This window comes from Meriones unguiculatus, chromosome 4 (assembly GCF_030254825.1).
Source record: "Meriones unguiculatus strain TT.TT164.6M chromosome 4, Bangor_MerUng_6.1, whole genome shotgun sequence".
Lineage (NCBI taxonomy): Eukaryota > Metazoa > Chordata > Mammalia > Rodentia > Muridae > Meriones > Meriones unguiculatus.
The window spans coordinates 36,916,736-36,938,895 of NC_083352.1; the positions used below are offsets into that span (position 1 = coordinate 36,916,736).

The 22,160-nt window shown below is 41.2% G+C and overlaps 1 protein-coding gene across 5 annotated transcripts in view; it reads left to right on the forward strand.

Moving 5' to 3' along the window:
* The window catches only part of Sorbs2 (sorbin and SH3 domain containing 2), a 313,230-nt gene that overhangs the window by 135,750 nt on the left and 155,320 nt on the right, over positions 1–22,160 (forward strand). For all 5 annotated transcript variants that reach the window (XM_060381680.1, XM_060381679.1, XM_060381683.1 and 2 more), the window contains exon 2: positions 8,221–8,359. The gene's annotated coding sequence lies outside the window, so the exon portion shown is untranslated. The remainder of the gene's footprint in view (positions 1–8,220; positions 8,360–22,160) is intronic.

Genomic DNA, 22,160 nt, shown 5'->3' on the forward strand with positions numbered 1-22,160 from the left:
CTTATTTAAGATTGAAATAGGAAAACAGGACAAAACAAAACCAAAATGTGAGCTCTCTGAAATAAAAGATAAGGAAGTTAAATTCAATACCCAGGTGGGTCCAATCCATTTCATTTTCCCGTCAGCAAACTAAAAGTGCATACATTTTGAAGCTACCTCATTGCATTCAAAAGCCAATTTTCTATGTGGCTTTCGAAAAATCACTGTCTAATGATTACCGGGTGCCAGGACTCTATTCTTCAGTCCCTTGTGAAATGCTCTCAGGTCAGGTATGGTAGCCCATTCCAAAGCGAAGGAATTGGGGCTCAGATGTGACCAAATGGAGGAGTTTAAACAGTGTGGAAGGAGAATTTTTAACTCAGAACCGTGCTGAGAGGCCACACTTTTTTAACTACAGTGCTGTGTGCCATGAAAGTGATGATGAAGATAAGCCACATCAGCAACCACCACTTGGCTGGCACCTGCTGTGTGCCAACACTGTCTGAACAGCCTCCTAGGTATTAACTCATTTGAGTTTCACAGCAACCAGAGTAGTAAAATGCTCTGACGGTTCTAATTTGTTGTTAAGAATGTGTCCTGGCTAGTTTTCATGCCATCTTGACACAAGCTCAAGTCACCTGAGAGTCAGGAACCTCAACTGAGAAAATACATCTATAAGTTGGGTCTATAGGCAACCCTGTAGAGCATTTTCCTAATTAGAGATTGATGGGGGAGAAACCAGTCCAGTGTGGGCACCATCCCTGGTGGTCTTGGGTTCTATGACAAAGCAGGCTGAGCAAGCCCAGAGGAGCAAGCCAGAAAGCAGCATCCCTCCATGGCTTCTTCATCAGCAACTGCCTCCAGGTTCCTGCTCCTTTCGAGTTTCGGCATCAATGGACTGTGACTCAGGACATGTAAGCCAAATAAACCCTACACTTCCCAAGCTGCTTTTGGTCATGGTGTTTCATCACAGATACAGAAACCCTGACACAATATCTAAAGCACATGTATCAGATTAGCCACAATAGTCAGAAACGATTGTCAGGTTCTACAGTAGCAGCCAGGTTCTTCAGTTCTTAAAAGATGTGGAAAGCAAAACCCTTATGTGACTCCCTGGTGTACTATCAAATGTGTTATAATTTATCCTTATTCCTTCAATTAAGATATTTAATCAGGATGATCTTTTCCAGATCCCACCATTTACCTGCAAATTTCATGATTTCCTTGTTTCCTTGTTTTTTATTGCTGAGTAATATTCCAAATATACCACAATTTGTGCATCTATTCCTCCACTGAGAGGCATCTGGGCTGTTTCCAACTTCTGGCTATTACAAATAAGGCTGCTACAAACATGGTTGAGCAAATGTCCTTATTGTGTACTTGAGAATCTTTTGGATATATGCCTAGGAGTGGTATAGCTGGATCTTGAGGAAGCGCTATTCCTAGTTGTCTGAGAAAGTAAAAAATTGCTTTCCAGAGAGGACTCTTGCTAAAATGCTCAATTCCTATCCAGAAAGGCAAAGAGGCTGGACATCAGAAGAAGGAGAAAAGAGGGAACAAGTCAGGAGCCTGACATAGAGGACCTCTGAAAAGCTCTGCTCTGCAGACTATCAATGTAGATACTGAGACTTATGGGCAACCTTTGAGCAGAGTGCAGGGACTCTTAGGAAAGAAGTGGGAAACAGTAAGATCTGGAGAGGACAGGAACTCCATAAGGAGAGCAACAGAACCAAAAAATCTGAGCACAGGGGTCTTTCCTGAGACTGATATTCCAACCAAGGACTATGCATGGATATAACCTAAGACCCCTGCACAGATGTAGCCCATGGCAGTTCAGTATCCAAGTGGGTTCCATTGTAATAGGAGCAGGGACTGTCTCTGATATGAACTGATTGGCCTGCTCTTTAATTACCTCTCCCTGAGGGGGAAGCAGCATTACCAGGCCACAGAAGAAGACAAGGCAGCCACTCCTGATGAGACCTAATTGACTAGGATCAGAAGGAAGGAAAAGAAGTCCTCCCCTATCAGTGGACTTGGGGAGGGGCATGCATGCAGAAGGTGGAGGAAGGGGGAGGGATTGGGATGGGAGAACCACGAGGGGGGGGGATACAAAGTGAGTAAAGTGTAATTAATAAAGAAAAAAAAAGATATTTAATCAGAATCCAAAACACACACACAACATACACGAATTCTTAGAAAATTTTCCATGTATGTCATCACATTTATTGAGTTCAGGGAAATAGTGGGCTTCTTAATCTTATACAGCTTTACAAGTGGCAGTGTCCACTGTTCTCAAAAAGACCTAAGTGGAACTGTTTGCTGCTGACCTGGAATAAGTTTTCAAACTGTCTTTTCTGTAACAAGGAAAAATTCTGTCTTTCGGTTTAGATTTTAAAAGCTTGGGTAAGCTACGTAAGTGACCCCATACAAAGTTTTCTGAACAATGACCTGGCCATGTTCACCAAGAACAGGATAAACACTGGGTTCCTGTTCTGGGTTTCCTGACAATTACTGCTGTGTTCTTAGTCCTCTTGGCATCACTAATCATTCGATGTCGGTTTTAGAAGAGCCAACCTCTTTATTGTGTTTAGAAAAAAGAGACATTATATCAAATAATGACCCTCCTACAACTTGAGGCACCTGATTGCATTTTTTTTACATATAGCATTCTTTACTCCAGTGGGCCTGAGACCTAATGCAGTGGCAGTTTTCAGTGCTAGTTTTGATATCTAGAAGTTACACTTCTGAGTCTATTTTTACCTGATATCTTAAGAGCAGACCTAGTAATCCCTGCTATCTCTCAGCCAGCCTGATGTAATAAAGTGGTTTTTAGATGGTTGTGTTCATTGATTCCAGCTTTAAGAAACAGGTTAACTGCCGGTTCATCATAGATGGCACCTGGGTATCCTCCACTCCAAGTTCTGACACTACCTGGAGTCTACGACTCTAGAATCACATTTTACAGGCTGTGGGCTCAGTCCCCAAGCTTTCCAATCTTCAAGTGTCAGGCCCAAACCCTTAAGAAAAGAAAAACAGCTTATGAACTATCAGCTACAAATGGGGATCCCCACCCCCAATTCTTTCATTCAGTTAATTTTCTAGAGTGAATCAAGGCCTCAGGGAAACATGTTAACTGGTTTATTGTGAGTGAAGGAAAAAGGGATACAGATGAATTGACACACAGGAAGGGCAAGAATTGAGAAGGAGTATAGGAACCTTTGTTTGGTCGGCTGTCCAGAAATTCTCTGAACCTTGTTCTTTTTTTCTTTTCTTTTTTTTCTAGAGGCTTCATTGTTTAGACATGCATAATTTGAATAAATTATTGGCCCCTGGTGATCACTTAAACCCTTAGCCCCTCTCCTTTCCTTGGAGAAACAGAGAATGAGTCTTACTGCCCCAACCTGCTAACCCTTGCCTTGTTGCTTTGAGTCAGGGTCTCTCCCTAAGCCTAGAGCTCAGCAAGCCCCAAGAATCTTCTGTCTCTGGTCATATCTACCCCTCTGGATCATAGTGCTCATGAGTTCATGCCAAGCTTGTTAGGTAGGTGCTTGGAGATTGAAACTCAGGTTTTCCTGGTTACACAGCGGTAGATCTTAACCTCTGAGCCATCTCTCCAGCCCCTTAAACAGCGACATTAGAAACAGTAAAGTTTTAACTAGAAAACTGAACTTTAACCAAAGTTTAAGTTTTCTTTACAAAACTCTTTGTGTCTGATCATAATAGTCCGTTAACCTTTCATTGAGGATCTTAGCTTCACTTGGTGAAACCCAGACTTGGGGCATAATGTCACACATAGGCACAAAATAATCTTCTGAAAACCATTGCTTCCCATCAACAACCAGGCAGTGAAAATAAAGTATAATATGATAACTCTCAAATAGTTACAGTAACCAGAGGGACCTATGTCACACCAAATAGAAGCAGATGCCAAAGCTGGTCAGGACTTACAGTTTAGCTCAGGATGTAAGTGTAAAGGAGGGGGGGAGGTGAGAGATCAGGCCCCTGTCTCTGGCCACAGTTCCCAACTCGGGGCATTGATGCTTGGTTCTGTTCACAAAGACCTTAAGGTCACCCGATGGATGCCCACTGCATGATAAAATTAAGAGCAATGTTTTTCTTGCCACACTTCACTTTGATGAGCAAGCTCAGCTTTATTTTACATCCTTTTGCATGCCTTCCTTTCATTCAGCTTTATCCTATTTCTATAGCCTCCATAGTAGGGGAATCTGACTGTCGTCCTTTTCAATGCATTCTTGAAATCCATGCCAATGTTTTGGAGGCTCTTTCTGTCCCAAGCACTAAAGCATTCCCCTAAGAGAATGACACATTGTTCTCCTAGATTTAGACAATGCCACTAAGCTGAGGAAGGCTATGAAAGCCTTCAGGTATCTGTAGCACAATTCACTTTTCAAAGGGGGTGAACTCTTGAAAACAATATTCCTGGGAAAACTACATTCACTTCCTTCCTCCTGAGATTCCCCACAAATAATAGGAAATGATTGACTGGGAATTCTGAGTTCTCTTGAGAAAAGAATTTTAAGAAGTTTCAAACTACATGAATCCAAGAAGTTGCACAGAAAGGTTCTTGGAAATCCTCATGCTGTCTATAAATAATTGCTAAATGTAGACACACACATTAGCTGTTGAGTCTTGAGCCAGTACAGGCTTTTAAAGTTTCTCTAAAATTAGCCCCACAAAAACAAGCCACCTGAAAAGTAAGGCCAGGAGTGAGAAGCAGGGGAGGGAGGATGCTTCTTATTTGTTTCTGTCTGTTTTGCTATCCTTGAGGATGGACTCAAAGGCACCGATGTGCTAGCCTAGCGCCATGCCACGGAGCTACAGCCTGAGTGGAAACCCCTAAACGCTGCCAGTGTGAGCCCAGATGTGCCTCCTCAATGCGGATTTATTTTTATGAAGTTCTCTGGAGCTCTTTGCACCCCGGGGCCACTTGTCACAATGAGGAGTGTATCTGAAAGGCTGATGAGGTTCTCCAAGCTCAAAACTGGCATGTTCATTTATGTAGGGAGGAATGATAACGTAGGAAAGAATAACAAAAAGACTCTCTCCTCCCTGTATCTGTCTTAGCAGTGGTTCTAACTAGGGTGTTATTTGAGTTAACAAGCTCCTCCCTTGGGATGTCAATACCTCTAGATATTTGGTCTCTGAAACTTTGTCCTAGTGAGCACTGTTCTAATACAACACTGGCCTTGGAATCACCTAGATTCTTGCTAAGCTTTTGGAGAAAACAAAAAAGCACGAGCGAACTGCCTTTCAACATTTGCTTCTGCTTCGTGTCCACTAACCTCCATCTGAAAGATTATTCGTCCTCTAGTGTCTGAAACCCCATTCTGTGCTTACACCAACTTACGACATTCCGTTACTGCCAAGGCATCTGGCCTCACTTTGGATTTTAACAGGGCTCTCATGTCCACACCCTACCTTCTTTCTTGGAGGCCACGTCTCTCTACCCAGACATTTTGCCCGTTGTTCTCACATCTCCGAACCAAGCAAGAAGCTCACTTATATATATATTCATTGGTGAATTATTGGAAGCTGATTTAAAAAAAAAAGAATATGAATGAATGTAATTAGTATCACTGTTGAGATAAAAGTCACAACAGTTACATAGAAAAGTCAGGAGAGGCCATCTGGTACCATTTTAAAATATGCTTCAAGTCTAATTCTGAGACACCAAATACATTTAAAGGAGCTGCTTGGATTCCGGCTCAGGATCTTTGGGAGCAAAGGAGACTTTGGCAAGACACAGTATACAACAGGATTGATGTTAAATGGAAGCTAAGGGATCAGACCCATAGCTTCTTTGAGGGTAGATTTTGAGGTAGCTTGACCAGGCCCGTGAAAGTGAGGCAGTGTGCTCCCCATGAGATTGGTGTGCAAAGGAAGTGGCCAGGGATTAAACATTATAGCCGTTAAACATTATAGATAAGTAATCCTTATTTGTTTCATTAACATTTATAGTTTCTCAAGGAACCACATTTAAAAATGTTACTTTTTTATAAATAAACTATTATAAAAAGGTTACAAGAATAACTTTAAGGAACTTGTCTGAGAATAGATTTCAAATTTTTATTAGTAGAACTACCATTCAACAAGGAAAACAAGTATCTATTTTAAACTGGGAGGTGAGTAACACTTGATAAAATATGACTATTTAACAAAGCAGCAAATGCATTATTCTATAATATTTTAAAACTAGTAAATGTTTTAAAATCAAAGCTAACCTTATTTAAGATGATTAGATAAACTCAAATTTAAGACAGTTTTTTAAAATTAGAATAGCCACATAATTTTAGTGTAAGATGAACTCAGCAGAAAGATTTCATCATTGTACTGCTTAAAAGAGTCACGTGACCCTTTTCATTCTCTAGTCTCTACCACTCCTGGCCCACTATGTTTTAAAAAACCAGTTCCAGCTGGGCACAGTGGCTGGCACACACCTGTAATGCCAGTTCTCAGGGAGACAGAGGCAGGCAGAGCTCTGTGAGTTCCAGACCAGCCTGGTCTACAAAACAAGTCGAAGGCTACACAGAGAAGAGAGCTACAGCTACATGGAGAAACCCCCTCTCGAAAACAAAAACAAAACACTGAAACCAATCGCAATGTCATTGGTGCAAAGAAAGAATGAGTTTTGTATTTGTCTCAAAACAAAGTACAGGAAGACTGGCGAATCCTATAGCTCTTGAGTCAGGCATTGCTTTCTGAGTGCTCATATGATTCTGTGTTGCTGGGAATAGGAAGAAAAGAATGGGGGAATTCACATTGATGGAATCAAGGCTTTTCAAGAAATATTGCAGTATTTGCTTGGTAGGCCCACAGCCTTTCCTTCGTAACGGCTGTGCTGTCTTTTTTTTTTTTTTTTTTTTCTTTTTAAACACAAGCTAGGGCCTTCTGGGAAGAGGAACCCTTATTTAAGACATTGGCTGTAAACAAGTTGAGTGTTTACTGTGGGTGGTGCCACTCTTGGACAGGTGGTCCTGGGTTATACAGGAAAGCAGGTTAGCTAGCCAGTAAGCACCATTCCACCACAGTTTTTGCTTCCGTTCCTGGCTTCAGGTTCCTGCCTTGAGTTTCTGCACTGACTTCCCTCAGTGAAGGACTGTGATCCTTAAGATGAACTCAACCCTTTCCTCTCCAGGTTGCTTTTGGTCATGGTGCTTATCACAGCAATAGAAAGCAAGAGAGGACAGTGACCTAGCAAGGGTCCAGTGAAACAGGGATGGATGCATGCATAGTCCTTTTATTTGGTGTTAGTAAAAAGAGACCTTGGCTCTGTTTTTACTTACTTTTGCAGCCTGAGTAAAACAGATCCTTAAATGCCAAAGCAATATTTATCTGTCTATTCCTGTAGTCTCAGAGACCCAGCTTACGGCGAGTTAGCCAAGAGATGCTTGCCACATAAACGTTACATTTAACATTTACACACGCACAGGTACAAAGCCTAGATTGTGGTCATTCATTCAGAAAAGCAAATAAAAAAAATCTAAGTTTTCCAGTCATGGTTGGGAAATCAGTGTGAATGATCCTCCCCCCCAGCAATGGACTTGTGGAGGCCGAAGCCCCTCTGCATCATGTCACTGAACGGTCCCCCAGTCTTAGTAAGCAGATAAGAAATGTCATCAGCTTAACCCAGAAGCTTTCAAAAATAGCATAGTTAAAGTGGGAATGTAGGGGTGTGCTAGAGAGAAACTGTTTGCCTGTGGTCTTAAGAATTGGCCGTTAGCCGATATTCCCACCTGGGATCTAAAATGCTGCATTGAGACCCGCTGTGAGCAAGCAAGGAGAAGTCTCCCCAGTCAATAGACCACAATAACATCTTACTTTCTACTGATCAGGCAAACCCTTTTGAAAACTTCAGGGTTGGAGCAAGGCACGGTCAGTGTTCCTTTAAGATTCTGTCAAGTAAGAGAAAGTGTGTGTGTGTGTGTGTGTGTGTGTGTGTGTGTGTGTTTTCAATAGCGCTGGCAGTTTTCCTCAAAATTTCAATGAATATTTGCACAATGAACCAAGTTGTTGTGGGTTTCCTGGTTTGTGTTGGTTTTCCCCCCCGGGGGTGGTGATTTGGGCAAGGCATTTTCATCCCTTCACAGACAAGTCCAGCTGCTGGTAATGCTGAAAATAGCTCAAATGCTCTCAGGCCGGGAGCACCACCCAGCAGCTGAGATTCTTTGCCTCTCTCGTTGCTGTCTCTCCTGACCCTCGGTCCCCTTTTCCTCCCTGCAGACATTTGGATTGGACTTAATCTTAAACCTCTGGAGGTCAAGACCTTTTAAAAAGGGCTAACTAAACAATCTCTACATGTAAAAGGCCAGTGACCCCTACTTCCTCTGCTGGAACAACTGTGAAGTTCAGCCTCTTCCAGGTAAAGTTTTTATTCTGAAATTACTTGTTTTCTGGTGCGGTCATGACTGATGCCTCTAAAATAACTTTTTAGCGAACATAGGAGGAGGTCGAGGGTTTCCAGGCAAACACTTGGTGCTGGGATGCGGCGGCAGCATTGCACATTTTTGTAAAGGAGATTGTAAACTTTGCCTAAAGCCCTCTGTCCCAGTGGCTGCCCCACGAACCTGAGCGCTGTCTCAGAGTTCTCATTAAGCCTGGCTGCCCAGGGCGGAGAGGACCTCTAGACACCATCATTTCGTTGTTTAGACTGCTTTCTTATTTTAACTCTCTAAAGGCATGCTTCAAACAAGGTGCAGCCCACCTGGGTAAATGCTCTTGACGGACACCAAGGTGGCTGTATGAGGAGTATGAACCCCTCCTAACACTGTTTTATTTGCTACTGGTGTGGAATAAGAGGCTGTTTGGGGAGTATTATTATTATTATTATTGGGTGGTATATTCCTAGTGCACTTTGGGATGACTGATTTTGAGAATCCCTTTTCCGACCTGAATTTCAGCTAAGCCTACTCTCTTATGAGGTAGATTTTCTGACAGGATTTTCTCTACTGAAACAGTAAACATTTTTTTTTTCTTTTGGATAGTTTTCTGGCTCTTCCCCGCCCCCCCCCCCCCCCGCTACCCCCCTTACGCTTGCACTTGACATTTTGCAAAGTACTTTGATCTGTGGACTTTAACCTCAAACATACCATTTACTTTGATTGTGAGTATTTACCATATTCAGTTTTTTTTTTAAGCCTTTTTTCCCCCTTAATGCTTTGATACCAATTCCTTCAGATAATCTACTGGCTTGGGTTCTCCCCTGCTATGTTCTAGACTTTATTTATAAAGGAACCTTTAACTTAAAAATAATGTTTTCTGGCAAAGCTCTGACTCTGCACTGACTTTCTAACATAGCAGTTCTCAACCTTCCCAATGCTGCGACCCTTTAATACAGTTCCTTATGCTGTGGTGACCCCAACCATAAAATTATTTCCGTTGCCACTTCATAACTGTAAATTTTCTACCGTTATGAATCGGAATGTAAACATCTGACATTTCTGAAGGTCTTAGGTGACCTCTGTGAAAAGGTTGTTTGATCTTGAAAGGGATCACGGAACCCACAGGTTGACAGCCGCTGATCTGACAACTCAAGATATCTAGAAGCAAGTAGCAAAGACAGTTCACAGAACCGATTTTGTCAATCCCTGCTTGAGTATCCTGAGTCCCCAAAGTACCATGTGCCTAGAGCCTAATTGTTGCTTTCTTAAACATGAGTACTGAAATCCCTGGCAATTCAAGATGCTTTTTACCAAAAGAGTTTTGGTTTAAAAAGAAAAAGCAAGCAAGCAAGCAAACAAACAAACAAACAAAAAAAGCATTTATTTAAATGGCATAGTGATCTTTTGAGTAACAAAAAAAAAAAACAAAACACTACTAAAAAAAAAAAAAAGAACAAAAAAAATAAACTAAAAAAAAAAAATCTTAAATAGCCAAAAGTTTTAGTGAAACCTCTTTGATGTGTGGGATGAAGTATTTAACAAAACAAAAGGAGCTTCCTAGAACAAACTGTCAACATGTTTACAAATCATGAATCAGCTTTCAATGATGTCTTTATATTCAAAACTTCACACCTATTGTTGTATTTGTTTCCTCCTCTTTTCTGCTGCAAGCATTGAATATTTTAAAACCTGCTTGTTAGCTGCCACTCTGGGTATCCCCTGGTAATACTGCCCCTGTTCTGTTCAAGGCTAGGAGTCTAATCCAGTCAGGAGGGCTGTGGGCTCCGAGCCTGCCTCTTAGAGCTGACGCAAAATCTATGCTTTTATAGCACAGATTTTAATGAAGTGCTACTCAGTCTGCTCTGTGAACCGTGTAAAGGAAGGAAGCCAATAGCCACCAGAAAGAACTTGAAGGAGGCAGAGGGAAAGGGAACGTTCCAGGAATGTTCTTCTTCAAGCAGGAGCATGTGGAGTTCTCCCTTCTAGAGTGTGGATTATCGTAGGAAGAGCAGGAAAAGGGTCTCCATCGTTGCCTTGCTCCCTTGTCTCTTGGAATCTGCCTAATAAAGAGCATATCAATCATCTTATTTCTGGAAACAGTCAACCTTTGAGTCCCCCTGTTACTTTGAACAAGGGCTTCATGGCTTCCAAGGATCTCTGAGGGTCAGGAATGGTCCCTGTTAGCACCAGGAAGGCTCGGTGAGCAGTGCCAGGTGTACCTGTGTTCCTAGAGCCAGGAGTAGTGCCGTTCGCATAGATGCAAAGTCAAAGACTTAGGAAAGAGTAAGTCTTTGAGCCAGTAGACTGCAATCCCATCCCGATGAGCCATTTGATGTCCGGTTTGTCCCTCCTTCCTCATGCCCTGTTTTGACTTGACTTTGAAACATTGGATTGTTTGAATGTGAAACTCAAGGTGAAACCTAGCCAAGGCCACCAGGTTTCACATAGGCTCCACATGAAAGAAGCATTCTACCTAGCCTTGCTCGAAACTCAGCCCACGATCGCCAAAAGTTTCGCGAGTGTCAGTAAGCATGGACTGGAAACCTTATCCAAAAACCAGGTGACTTCTGGTGACTTTAGAGGCTTTGTTGTATAAGTACAGAAGCTGTCAAACAAAGGCACTCTTATTTCTACAACCTCTACTATAATTTCACGTGTATACACATTCCTTCTTCCTATTTATCCTATGGTGTTTTGAGGACAAGTCTAATATGAATTTCTGTCGGTGTGGTATTTAAGCATCGGCAAACAGAAGCCTGCATTTTAAATTCTAGCACAGGTTGAAACACAGTGAGTGGTGTGAGCATGCTGGTGTAACTCAGCCGAAGGAAGGAAGTCCCAGGAGAGCTATGGAATGTCTTTCTTTGCTTAAATATACCCCTGTGCTTGTGAAGAACAAACAGTGACATTTTGTCCAGGTCCGTCCTCTCGACAGTGTGTCTTTTGTTCAGTTTCCAAAGGTGGTGTCAAATATAGTGGTGGAAAAATAATAAACTTCCCCAGATCCCCCCCCTCCCCTGCCTGCTCCACTGATAGACTCCCAGGGCATTGAATGTAAGCATTGAAATGTTTGCTCCTATTGCTTGTAATATAAATGAGGAATAACGGAGTAGTTGGTGAAGTCAGCTTCTCTCAGAGAGGCTTGGAGACCCAGAGATGTGCACACGTGGGTACACACACACACACACACACACACACACACACACTTATGGATATGTGCAAGGATACAGGAAGGAGGAGAGAGGAATGGCTTTCTTCAGCAAATATGTGACCTCAGAAACAAAAGTGATCAAGGACAGGATCTGAAAACATTCCTTTGTTGATCATATAAATTTTGTTGGCTGGATGTCAAAATACTTTCGGGTATTATTCCTCTCATTAAAAGCATCAAGCAACAGGATTCCAGACATAGTACATAATCGCCAATGAAAATAGGACCAGTTTGGAAGGTCACATACTTGTAGGTCCTCCATGGGTCAGTCTCGGAAAAGTCATTGTGACTGCGAGGCCACCATAGGACTGAAAGCCACCCAGAAAACTAAGATTCAACTTGACATTTTCTTAATTGGACAGTGTGTACCCAATCTGAAGACATTTCAGAGAAGTGAATTGCTGACCTCAGTAAAGATTCAGTTAGACTAAACTGAATGACATTTATGAATACAGACTCATAAGCAAATAAAATTCCATAAAATTTCTTTTCTGGAAATTTTACAATCAGTTTTAAATTTAACAACTTGTACTTTAAAAAAAAAGACAAAGTTTGTACTTTTTAGATGACTTGGGGCTACACAAAGTGGCTATGTGACTCGGTGCTACATGAAGCCTTGTGAGACAGCAACAACAAAATACGAGGTTAGTATGTGTAGGAGCTGGTTTAACACCAGCTTCACTATTCTTGGCGTAAGATTTATTGGCATACAAAAATTGAGCAACCGCAAGTTAGCAAAACAAGAAGAAAGTGCTCAAACCCAGGTCTTTGAGAGAACAACATAACTTAATCCAGAATCGTCCTACCAAGGAAAGTGTCATGAAATGCACCCTGGCATCGAAGTTTCATCTTTCAAGCAGTTCCATTATCCATTCAGAAGGAAAAGAACAAAGACACCAGACCAGAAATAAACACCAGCCTAGGTACATGCACATCCTTCTCCAGACCATTAAAAGGCTTTTTCACAAATGACTTCAGTTGTCATTTAAGAATGCAAATATCTCTGAATTAATATCAGTTTGCATTTAATTTACTACCAGAAAGAAATGAGCCATTTCATACTTATATATTTTATGGATACATTATAATAACCTAAATTCACATAAAATGAATTTTTTTCTTTAAAAAAAAAACAATAATGTGATTTGGATCAGGTCTAGATCAGAGTGTCCTTCCCAATAGATCAAAGAGGATTGTTTGTGCAGCACAGACAAAGCACTCATCCTCAGAGAAGTCATTAATTTCTACCAAACAGGATATTTGAAATAAGAAATATTGAAATAGAGAGCAGGACAGGGAGCTAAGTCACTGATAGATCATTCGCCAAGTATGCATGTTGCCCTGAATGGTGCTTGAGCCTCAGGAACAACGCGGATGAAGGAGGTGGGAGAGGAGGGATTAAAAACTAATCATTACTATGCCCACTCCCTACAGCCATCCTAGAGCCTGCCCTTCTCTCTAAGACAGTCCTCCACACTGGCGTGCAACATCCTTGTTGCAATGCACAGAGGACTCCCCTGAGTCCCCAGGTCCCACCATGTTTTTGTTTTGTTTTGTTTTGTTTTCTGTTTCTCCCAAGACCATCTCTTCTGTTCACCCCTGTCTTGCTAAGGGAAATAGATATCTCTGGCAATTTCACCATTCTTGAACGGCTAATGGAGAGGAGAGTTTGAGATAGCTAACTCTGGGATGGAAGATCCACACACATTACAAAATTAGTCCACATCCCCTGAGCTAGAAGGAGACGGGCATGTATTCCTCACAGGAGACTGCTGTTTTATAACTGTTGACTGAAACTGAATGCAAACAGACCAAGCAAGATTTTCGTTTGTATTTTTTTTCCACCAAACCTTTTATTTTAGATCAATTTTATACTTAGGGGAAAACAATGAAGACAAGAGTTATCTTATGTCTCATGCTTATTAGTAAAACATATTAAATAGTATCCCACTATAATTAATAAAGTTCACTGATAATGACATTATTAAAACTAAAGCCCATGCTTTCTCCTTTATTCTACCTAATGACCTTCTCCTGTCCTGGGATCCTTTCCAGGCTATCATATTACAGTTAGTAATTCCTCCTTAGGCTCCTCTTAGCTGTGACAGTTTCTTTCCTTGTTTTTGAGGGGCATGACAGTTTGGGAAATACTTGTCAGGTATTTTGTAAACTGTCCTATTGAAATATGTCCTACTTTTTTTTTCTTCATAACTAAACTGGGCTCACTGGCTTGGGAGAGGGAACCTGTGAGCATTCCGGGCAAGAGAACATTGGGGCTCATGATCTGGGGAGACTTCTTCTGATGTGACTACAGAAGTAGTCAGGTGGAGGGTGTGTGGCCTGACGTTGGGGAGCCTGCACGGAGATGAACAACCAATGGCAGGCTGGGAGATGATGTGGAGGAACCTGATTGATTGCCCTAAGCTCTATAACGTGCTCTCTCTTCTGGAATAAATGAGTCTGCATCTGCTTGTCCTCGAGATTGCATTCACCCGGCTCCCAGTGTCTGTGGAGTTACTCCAGCACCTCTTAACCCCTTGGCTTGGACACCTTGTCCTCACCCACGGGTTGGACCCTTGGGAGGAGGACCACCAGGATACCTCAGAGCAAGTGCCGGTCTTATCAGATCACATGGGTGCACGGTATCAACAGTACATATGGCTGCTGACCATATCTTTGACCACCTGCTTTTTATTTTTCAACATTATTTTGATAAAATACAGGGTAGACAAAGTTTGTTCAAGTACACAAAAAGGACACTTGCTCAACCATGTTTATAGCAGCTCTATTTGTAATAGCCAGAACCTGGAAACAACCCAGATGTCCATCAACAGTGGAATGGGTACAGAAATTGTGGTATTTTTATACAATGGAATACTACTCAGCAATCAAAAAGGAGGAAATCATGAAATTTGCAGGCAAATGGTGGGATCTAGAAAAGATCATTCTGAGTGAAATATCCCAGAAGGAGAAAGACAAACATGGGATATACTCACTTATATAGACCTCTAAGATATGATAAACATAATGAAATCTATACACCTAAAAATGATAATCAATTGAGCGGACATGGGGTAAGATGATCAATCCTCATTTAGAAAGACAGATGGGATGTGCATTGAACGTATGACAGGAGTCTACTGAGCGCATCTGAAAGACTCTAACTAGCAGTGTTTTCAAAGCAAGGACTCATGACCAAACCTTTGGCAGAGTACAGGGAATCATAAGAAAGAAGGGGAGTTAGTCTGATGGGGAAAGGATAGGAGCTCCACAAGGACCAAATATATCTGGGCACAGGGTCTTTTCTGAGACTGACATTCAACCAAGGACCATGTATGGATATAACCTAGAACCTCCACTCAGATGTAGCCTGTGGTAGCTCAGTAACCAATTGGTTTCCCAAAGTGAGGGGAACAAGGACTATTTCTAACAGGAACTCAATGACTGGCTCTTTGGCCTCTCCACCCCCGAAGGGAGGAGCAGTCCTGTTAGGCCACAGAGGAGGGCTTTGCAGCCAGTCCTGAAGATACCTGATAAAACAGGATCAGATGAATGGGGAGGAGGTCCCCCTATCAGTGGACTTGGAAAGGGGCACGGTGGAGATGAGGGAGGGAGGGAGGGAGGGACTGGGAGGGAATGAGGGATCGGGACACGTCTGGGATACAGAGTTAATAAAATGTAACTGATAAAAAAATAAAAAAAAAAAAAGATTCTAAGGCAGTGAGAAAAAAAAATACAGGGTAGAAAAACTTCCAAGAGGAAAGGTTTATCTTGGTTCGCAGTTCCAGTGGCGATGGTCTGTCATGTGGGCAGGGCAAAGCAGCTCCCTGGTGGGGGCATTTGGCCATTACTACTCACATGATGCCCAGACCAGGAAGCAGAGAACCAGACCTGAACCACAGGGGATTAAACCTTCAAAAGCTCACTTTTAGTAGCTTATGTTACCACATAGGCACCACATACCATTGGTTGACTTTCTTCTGCAATGAATATTTGTAACTCCACTCCATTAGTTTAAATCTACTTCATTTATCCACGTCATCATGAACACGTGGACATTTGGTCTATAATTGAGTCATGTGATCTAAATATTAATAGTTGAGATCAAAACTCACTAAACACACAAGCTTGAGGTGAAGGACTGTCTAGATTGGATTAAATGAAGTGTGAAAACCTGCCCTAAATGTGGACAGCACCATGCCATGGACTGGGATCCCAGACTGCATTAAAAGGAGAAACTTAGCTAGGGCCTGGAATCCATCACTTTCTGCCTCCTGACTGTGGATGCAATGCGGCCAGCCTCTTTCCTTCTGCTGCTGCCATACCTTCCTGCCATGATGGGCTGTATAATTCCTGTTGTCTACATTGCTTTTGTTGGGTGTTTTGTCATAGAATTGAGATAAGTAACTCACACAGCCCACAGTTAATGCAGGGCTATCTTACCTTTCTTCTCTCACATTGTTCCAGTTTGGGCCTTGGTTGGCTCTACTGATTGTTGATGGTGTCTCTATTACTTTTAGGGTTTTTGTTTTTTATTTTTGTTTTCTGTCTCCACAAGAGGCTCCTATACTCATTTGGTATATTTCCTGATCCCGAAACTAACTATTTTTTTTTCAAAGATCTCTGATTACTTTTATTGAAGAGTAGTGTTAGTAAAGCCCAGAACACTCATTTTTATTTTGGGGTGAAATATTTACAAATTAAAACCAATCTTAACTTTTATATTACATAAGAAAGAAAATATAGGCAGAAAGGAAAAACCAACAATGCAGAAAGACACATGATGAGAACCTCTGACTGTCATACACACACACGTGAACACACATGTGACCACACATGAACACAGGTATACACTCTCATACCACACATATGTGGGGGGGGGTATATGGAGCATACATTTTTAAAGCACTGTGCTTTGGTTATTTTAACCCATTGAAAATGTTGCTCCAAATATCATTTCCAATTGGTTTAATTGCTCGTTGACAGGCATTCTGCTCATCGGTACTTTACTCATTGGGATTTGCAAACCCGAGAAGTTTGCTGGCTTAAAATTCAGTCACAAGTGATAATCCCAGTGGTTTGGTTTTGTTTGAATTGAGCTCTCAGATGTTTAATTCTGAAAACATGGAAGAACGTTGGAGACATTTTATGAGGTTGCATATTATCAGAGCTTAATGAACACAGAATCAAATAGCTTCCAAATATGGACTTCGCACTTTTTAAATTTAGTTTTAATATATCACAGTTGTGTGTGTGATGGTAAAGGGAGGCATGCATGCACACAAGCGTGTGCACACACACACATATACACACACACACACACACACACACACACACACACACATCCAGGCATAAGCATATGTATAGAGGTCAGAGGCAAAGTTTAGGAGTCAGATCTCTCCTACTTTATTGAGATGGAGTCTCTCTTGTGTCTGCAGCTCTGTTTATGCCAAGCTAGCCAGCCCACAAGCTTCTGGGCTGTTTTTTAGTATCAACCTCCCATTTCATCCCAGGTATGCTGGAATTTCAATTTTGAGACATTCATCCAGTTTTGTGGGTGAGTCTTAGGGGTTGACCATTGAACTGGGGGTCATCAAACTTACATGGCAAGTGATTTTTAACCCTCTGAGCCAAAACACCAGCCCTCTAAATATAGTTTTATCTATACCAAAAATCTTTTCTAGCTCATATTTATATCTATAAGTATTCTTGGTGTATATGCATACACACATGTGCATGATTGAACTGGCAGCTCCCAGCATATCGACATATCCTCTAACACTGAGCCATATCCACCGGATCCCCTGTCTTTTACTAGAATGTTTAAATACCACTGCTAAGTGTAGGAAGCCATCAAAAAAAAAAAACAAATACTGCTTTGTAAAGGTGCAGTTAGACTAGCGCTACATCACCATGTACTAGCAGGGCCCACGCTGGAAGGTACGGCCCGGCATCTGCATTGCACTCAAGAGCATGTCCTTGAATAAGCTCAAGTGGTGAGTTCAAGGTAGTTAAGTATTGCAAATAGGCCTGGTGCCTGCTCAGGGAAGACTTTGTTTCTGAAGTAGGACATGGCCCTTGTAACCTACTTCAGTGAGAAGCAAATAGGGTTCAAAAAAAAAATCACCCCTTTGCCTCAGAGTCTGAGGAAGAAAACTAATTGTGTTTCTGAGATGAAATTAAATTGTCGGCATTTTGTTTATGTAGATTATGATTACTTTCACTCAAGGCTAAATAAGTCCTAATTTCAAAGGAAGGAGCTCCCTAGGCTTTAACAGTGAGATCAGTAAAATATGTGGCTTCCAAGCAATGGAAAATAATCAAGTGTGCAATATTTTGTGAAAAGCAGAATGAAAGTCACCTCTGAAAGTTTCGGGGGTTATTTGTGTATTTCATGTGTACATGTGTGAGTTCAGAGTGCAATGTGTGTATGTGTGGGCGCCTGTGTGTGGAAGCCAGAGGTCACCCAGAGATGGCATTCCTCAGGAGCCATTCACATTATTTTTTGAGACAAAGTCTCTCACTAGGACCTGGGCCTCCAGATCTGGCTAAGACTGGTGAGAGAGCAAGATCCGGGCATCTTCTTGTCCCTCTCTTCCCTCCATGGCAGGCTTCTTGCATTAATCCTGGGATCCAGCAAGTCCTTCTGCCTGTGCACTGAGCTCCTTACTGACAGAGTCACCTCCTCAGCTCTTATTTATTTTGGTTTTACTTTATGATAGCTACTATTTACATATAAAATATGTTGCTTCAAGCAGTGTCATGAATGTATTTATTTTCATGGGTTTTGTTGAGAATCGGCACTCTTTCTCTTTGTCTTGTGTGGCAAGCTCCATGCAATCTAAAACAGCTTATGCAATCTAAAACAAATTGGTAATTGTTTGTGCTGAGGTGAGAATGCTCCACTGTTGTGAGATTTTTTTTTTCATAGAATTTTATCCATTTCTGTAATAGAAATTCAAAAGAAGGCTGCCTGTGATTTATGTCTCCATTTATACACAAGAACCTTATGTATTCAAACTATTCCTTTTCTGATTAATATTCTAAATGAATAAGGACATATGTATCATAGGACGCATTACACAAAAGACCTTTTCTTACTGTTAATGAATATTAAAATTGAGAACATTTAGCACTCAGCCGTACTTACCAATTTAAGAATGGCCTTACATATCGAGAATGGACTAGGAATTAATTAATAAAATACTAAATTTAATTCAGATTTATTAATAAAGTATAGTTATCGGTGGTTCTAAGTGACCATAAAAAACTATTTTAACATCTTAAATAGTTTTATGTTCAGTTAATGAAATACTATAATGAAAATTTTTGTAATACTTCAGTTGTTTCTTAGAGCACTCAGCTGACCCCCACCCCCACCCCTGGGCACACAGGGAAAAGTTCCCAGGAAAAGGTCTCAGGTTCCTGCCCAGTCACCAGCTTGGAGTCACCAAACGCCAGCATTCTACACACCAACCCAAACTCCACAGACTGGGCCTTTCTGTTGGGAGAAACCCTACGGTAGGGGAAACACCTGGCCCTACCTCAGGACACCTACCTCTGGAAAAGTTTCTGGCTATCCACAGGCTCCTGACTCTAGTCTCCAGCTGCACGCATGAGAGCAGAGCTCACCTGCCACTGACTACTGCTTGGGTACTGGACACAGAGCCCCAACCTCAGACCAACAGAAGCCTGGGATGCCCAAGATCAACCCCCAGAACTGCTCCAAGGGGCAACCAGTCATCCCTAATTAAACTGACCAAACCACGGGGCACCCAGGTGACAGCAGCAGCTCACTAAATTTACAGCAAGAAACCCAGAAGCAGGGCAGCTGTCTCCAGGACTTCTCTGGGTGAGAGAAGAGCCCTCTTGACTAATAAGGAACACAGTTACCATTCAGGTCTGTACGTCTGAGGTGAGCTGTAGCAATTCCTGGAAAATACCAGCCATTCAGTGACCATACCCAAAAAAATTTTGTAACACTTCAGTTGTTTCTTTTTAGTCCTCTTATGATTTGATGGAAATCACACAGAGTTTATGACTTAAAACTTTATACTCTGACTGTAGAAAGATCTCAGTACATATGGAAAAATTAATAAAACATAGTACATTAATCTTAAAAAAGTTTTAAGATTAAAAACTATCCATAAGACATAGGGAAGAATAATTTGAAAAGTGATATCTGTTAGAAACCTACATCAACCAGTATAACAAATATATGGGTTGTCAAGTAAGAAATTTACATAATGGGTGCCTTTGGGGAGAGGAGGAGATTATGATTAAAGAAGTATATATTGAGCTTTAATTAAATTAATAGTATCGGTGTCTTAAGGTAAGTATAGATATAGGCATATTTGTTTTATAATTTTTATAAAACTTTTCCCCGTAAGTTACATTCCTTAAGTTTGAGATATATTTTAAATGCAGAACAAATTTGAAGGACATTTCTCAGGTAAGAGATAATATTTTATTTCCTTAAAGCATCCCAAATGTTCTGACATTTTTACAAAGACTAAATGACACAACAGATGGCATAACATTTAGCTTGTATTTCTATACTTTTTTAAATTTAAATTTATTCATATATTTATTTATTACAATTTATTCACTTTGTATCCCTGCTGCAGCCCCCTCTCTTGTCTCCTCCCAGTCCCACCCATCCTCCCTCTTTTCTTCCTATGTCACTTCCCTAGTCCCCTGATAGGGGAGAACCTTCTCCCCCTCCATCTGACCCTAGCCTATCATGCTTCATCAAGGCTGGCTGCATCAACTTCCTCTGTGGCCTGGCAAAGCTGCCCTGCCCAGGGGGAGGTGATCAAAGAGCCAGCCACTGAGTTCATGTCAGAGACAACCCCTGTACTCCTTACTAGGGAACCCACTTACTAGGGGACCCCCCTTTGAACAGGGGATCTAGGTTCTCTCCATGTGTGGTCCTTAGTTGGAGTATCAGTCTCTGCAGGCCCCCCTGGTCTCAGGATTTTTGGCTCTGTTGTTCTCCTTGTGGAGTTCCTGTCCCCTCCAGGTCTTTCTATCACCCTCTTCTTCCATAAGGATTCTGGAACTCTGCTCAAAGTTTGGCTATAAATCTTAGTATCTCCTTAGATACCCTGGTGGGTAGAGTCTTTCAGAGGTCCTCCGTGGAAGGCTCTTGTCCTGTTCCTTGTCTTCTATTTCCAATGTCCATCCTGTTTGCCCTTCTCAATGAGGATTAGGCATCAGCCTACAGATTGGGAAAGAATCTTCACCAACTCTACATCTGACAGAGAGCTAATTTCCAGAATATATAGAGAACTAAAGAAGTTAAACACCAACAAACCAAGTAATCCAATTAAAAAATGGGGTACAGAGCTAGACAGAATTCTCAACAGACCCTGAGCTTTCACCTCATACCCATCAGAATGGCTAAGATCAAAAACTCAAGTGACAACATATGCTGGAGAGGTTGTGGAGAAAGGGGAACCCTCCTTCACTGTTGGTGGGAATGTAAACTTGTACAACCACTCTGCAAATCAATCTGGCACTTCCTCAGAAATTTGAGAATAATGCTACCTCATGATCCAGCTATATCACTCCTAGGCCTATACCCAAAAGATGCCCCACTATTCAATAAGGACATTTGCTCAACCATGTTTGTAGCAGCTCTATTCATAATAGCGAGAATCTGGAAACAACCTGGATGTCCCTCAATGGAGGAATGGATACAGAAATTGTGGTACATTTACACAATGAAATGCTACTCAGCAATTAAAAACAAGGAAACCATGAAACTTGCAGGCAAATGGATGGAACTAGAAAAGACCATCCTGAGTGAGGTAACCCAGAAACAGAAAGACATACATGGTATATACTCACTTATAAGTGGATATTAGCCATATACTATAGAATAAACATACTAAAATCTATAGCCCTAAAGAAGCTGTATTTCTGTACTTTTGTCTTGAATGCAAAGTATCCCTAAAAAGTAAATTTGAGGTTAAAATAGGTTGGCTAGATAGCAGTCAGAAAGCTTTGAAAAATCTGCATTCAAGATCAATTGTGTGGCTTGTATTTTTTTTAGGTAGTATTGTTATAAATGTAGTATTTATCCTATGAAATCATTATCCTTTATGCTTCACGGGACTTTGTGATAAGGACTGAGTCTGGCAGTGGACAAGTATGTATGATCTTTGCTCTTTTTGTAACAATGAAATGAGAAGGATAGATTCTTGTTTTAAGAGAACTCATAAATGTCTGAAGAGGGACAAGAACATACAAAGGATCCTTTTTTTTAATATCAGCTGTCACAAATCTTTCAAAAACACTGGTGTGGCTCTATATGTACAGACACACCATGTGAATTATACAAAATGTTTTTAACAAAGACTTCACATTGTAATTTAACATATTTCTTATCATTTAATTTATTCACTAAAGTATATGTAAACACAGATGTTCGTTAACATTTATACTCAACACTTCTTGCTAGCACAGGAGAAAGTGATAACTTTTCAGAACTATTTGGCAAGGATAAATGCTTATGTTTGAAGTCCTTTGTTTCCATTCTTTCTATGTTTTATTTTTAAATTCATAGA